Genomic DNA, 4,456 nt, shown 5'->3' on the forward strand with positions numbered 1-4,456 from the left:
ATACGATAATTCCAGACACGATCATTTTGTAAACTTGTACTATGATCCAGAATGGTACATTAGATGGAAGGCAGGGTCTTGCTAGTTGATTCCAATCGAAGGAAACGACTAGACTGCTTGCAGGAGGTACCGAATAAACGGCTGGATGAACCTCATGAACTAGGGGGCTTTCCTCCTATTGTAAAGGAATGGGTGGATTGCCCCCAAGTTCATCAAACTTTGTGTCAACAAAAATAAGTTGAACAGTATCATTCTCATTCTCTTTGGAAATTGTATCATATAAAGGTGGACCTTCTGAAGGAAAAACTGGGTTGACTACCATTTTGACCTGTTGAATTTGGTCCAATATGGATTCAGAAGATTGACTTTTAATGATAGGTGTTTCGACTGACGATTCAGTCATGTCAGTCAGATTTTCAACTATGAAAAGCGCGCGGTGATCCACACTATCAAAATGGTCAGATTTCATCTTAATCTTTCATGATGTAGAAGATATCATATGACAGGTTTCCACTGTGGCCACTTCTGCCAGATTACTTGGAGGCAGGAGGGCAAAAGTACCCATTAATGAAGGGTCTTTTATGAGACCTACTCCGACATGTTGAAGTGATTGAGAATTTCCATGGATTAATGGAATGCTTCCAGTAGCTTGTGAACTATTGGGGAAAAAGGTTAGTTGGTGAATGATTGTAATTCCACCTAGGAAGGGAAATGTAATATTTCTAAAATATGTTGACATAACCGCGGCCATAGCATAAATCCAGGGCCTTCCTAGCAAGATATTGTAATCAAGGTTTCCATCAATGACCTCGACTTCAATTTCTACTGTCTTGCCCTCCAGTTCAACTTGCAAGTTACTTAATATCCCACATGGCGTGTATGTTCTTCCATCGAACGCTTTTAATGTCATTGATGATCGTGATGCTATGGCCTAAATCTACCTCGGACTGAGAAAGGCAAGATCTAGGGTAACATCAAACCACGCTTAACCTGGTAGCTAGCCCTACCAAGTCGGGAGAGGGATCTCTCCTTGTCAATATTAGGAAAATATGATCAATGAGGTTTGAGATGACTGATGTAAAGAATAATTTTAGGATAGGTAAATGCTCAAAGGGATTTGATTGATTTTTGCGTTGATTTGCTAGCTCAAATGTGAAAGGGAGATTTGGGTCCAAGGAATGGACTCAGTCTTGCAGATATTTCTATGGGGTCAGGTAGGAAAATGGTTTAGTACTTTGAAATAAGCGAGATGCAGAGTATTAAGACTGGTGAGGAGTTGGAGAGGGAATGAGAGTCTCAGGGATCCTCTTAAAATAGATGAAAACATAAATAACTAAACAAACCCTAGGTAGAGCACTGCAACACCAATGGATTCTACCTTTATCCTTGATTCATTTAGTTAAGATGAACATAGAGAGATGATGGCATACATAAACACATGTAAACTTGCATTAGAGAAGGAAAAACAATACCAAATCAAGCTGCCACAAGAATCCCACAAAGTGATGCAAACCCTGGTCTATTCCTTTGCCAAACTGCAGAGATGAATGTACAATAATGCTCAAATCATTCACAAGAGTCCAACCTTTACCAATGATTGAAAAACTACCAGATATAGGTAACAAACAACTCATGCTAGGCTTTAGGGGTCGAATTCATGAGTTTAGGAGCTGTTTCAACAAGATCTAAACTAAGAACTAAAAAGTAGGCAATGGAACAGCTTGCCTCTAAAACCTAGGAAACTAATTCATTCAGCTGCAAACTACCTTTTCATGACGTATCTACCTCCATGAGTGAAAATTTAGCATATTTACATCAAAATTCTTCAAATTACATTAAATTACATCATGAGTTTGACTATGAGAGAGAAAAGTCAAACTGAGAAAAAACTAGGCGAAAAATAGAGTTTTTTGGCAAAAATGACAAATTTTCAGGACCTATGCATCGCACTCCTATCCCTGTGCGTCGCTCCTTTTTGCAGCTAATTTTGGAGGCCTTCCCATGCACCAAATTTTCTCAAAGTGAGCTTGTTGGAAAGGTCTATCTGTCTAATTTCCAGAATAGGTGGAATTTCTGAATTTGGTGTCCATTGTCCCCTCAAAAAGTGAGTTCTCCCAAGATTGCTTCCTGTGCGGACAAAAAGGGGTAGAAAGGGCATTTTTGAGGTGTTTTTGACCCTTTTGGAAGCTCAAAACTTGACAAAATTTCTTTGCCATGTGTGAGAATTCATATTGTTTCCTGAGGAATCCAAAAATGTTGAGTTTTTCTCCAAAGGAGGTCCCCAACAAAAGCGCACGCCAGGTGGCGCGGCGCACCAGGTAGAAAAACCTGTGTTTTACTTAAAAAATTCAAAATTGACAAAAATTATCCCAAATTTCTTGAAATTTGGGCTGAGTTACCTACATAATGTGCTATGTTGGGCTAAGGAAGCCTCAGCGAAAATCTTGAGCCTGTCTTGCTCTTTCTTCCTCCTCAAAGTTTTCCTCAAATTGGCCTTCAAAGTCATAACGCTTTGCAAACCTTATTTCTCGCCAAGGACTGGTAGGCCATGTGCCTCAACATATTTTTCTCTTTGTTGGCATTCTCTAGCATCTTTTCCAATTGCATTTTTTTCCTCTCAAGCCAAGATTCACGATCAGCTTCAATTTCTTGTTCAAGTGGTCTCAACTTGGTTTTCGTCCTCTTGGCAGCTTGCAAGTTTTATCTTATGTTTTGGAGCTCCATGATGGTTTGTTGATCCTCTAACTATTTTTTCCTCTGCTCCAGATAGTTGATTACCCACTTGGCTCTTTCCAGGTTGAGAGACAAGTCATGAATGTCATCTTCCTATTCCTAAATGATCTCCTTGAGCTTTGAGCTCAAATAAGTGTCATCATCCTGAATGAGAGTGAACTCCCTCTCTTGACCTTCAGAAGGTCCCTCATCATGCATTGGTTGCTTACCCTTGTCTTGTACCTGCTCTGTTGTTGAAGGAAATGGGACCCCTTCCACCCCAAGTGGAGATAGTACACGTTTTGCTGCTGCAAACAATCTTCTAGTGCCCTTTTGGTAAGTGACAAACACTAGCACACTAGTGGTTTGTGTTTCATGCACCTCTTACTGATGTGAAGGCTCTCCTGCCTCATCAAAAACTGATGTGGGAACTTGAGGACCTGTAAGACCTCATGTGAAATGAAATCCTCCCATGAAAAATTCAATAAACTAAGCTGATTCAAAACCACAATTTTGATTAGTGCAAAGTGATAGATGTTGTTATACTGCTGATGAGGAAGCTTCCTTTGCACCAGTTTGGTCATTTTCTCAATATTTCGGAAAATGAAATAGGGGAGGTTCATCATCCTCACCCTAGTAAAATGCAACAACAATCTGATATCATAGGTGTATAGGTGAGAAAATCTGCCTTCACAGCTGAAATATTTGATTATGAGTTTCATTAGGGGAGCATATGTGTCCTGTAGGTACCTGAAGGGGAAGACCCTACTGACATGTCTCTAAAAACCAGCTTTGATATAAGGCTCATAATGATCTATGTCCACGAGCTGCCCCTTATTCCACTCCTCACCTACATTTGGAAAACTGGTTGCTTGAGCTATAGTCTCAGGTGTCAAAGTGAATGTCACACCTGCCAAATTGACCTGGCCATTGTGAAGATGGAGCACAAAGAGTCTAGCAAGCTCATGGTGGTATTTGACTCTTTCCACCATCTCACAAAATTAATAACAAGATTGATGTTCGAAGCATGTCATAGCAAGAGGGCAAGCCAACAACTCAGTAAGTGAAGTAGGCTCCTCCCGATTATGTTTTCCACTCTTGTAAGGTATCCTTAGTGCATGAATTTCTTTGAGGGAGTCACTGACTGTTTCATCATTTCTGTCATAAGAAGAATCTGACTCCATGTTTTCTAATGCTTGAGTTTTCTTAGATGAGTATGAAGAGATTTTAGAGTGACAATAGGTATTTGCTGCTAAAAGATATGGATTGATGATGAGTGTAAAGGGACTGTGAATGAGGAGTTGGGGATGCTGTTGGTTAGGTTCTTGGGGGAATGGAAGGGTTTGGGGAATAATATTTAGGGTTTAGAGTTGTTAATTAGGGTTTGGGATAAGTGAAGGTAGGAATTAGGGTTATTGGTTTTAGGGATAGGGGGAATAGGTATATGTAGTGGAAAATGGAAGGATAAAAGAGGTGAATAAAATGTAGTGAGGGAGTGAAAATGGTAGGGGTGGGTTTTAGACAGCAAAAACAATGATTTGTAAACCCTAGGCAGTTTTTTTTTAACAAATTGTGCAAGGAACTAGGGTTTAATTATTTCCCTATTGAAACACCATAAACACTAAAGCAAACTCATGCATTGGCCATATGGAGGTGTTGACTTACTTGTGAGATGAGGAATTAGCGATTTTGAAGCTTGGAGGAAGATTTGGATGAATTTTGTGGTTTGAAAATTGGTGTACCG

This window comes from Pinus tabuliformis, chromosome 9 (genome assembly GCF_031772625.1).
Source record: "Pinus tabuliformis cultivar Carrire ecotype Pingquan chromosome 9, CPIR1, whole genome shotgun sequence".
Taxonomy (NCBI): Eukaryota; Viridiplantae; Streptophyta; class Pinopsida; order Pinales; family Pinaceae; genus Pinus; species Pinus tabuliformis.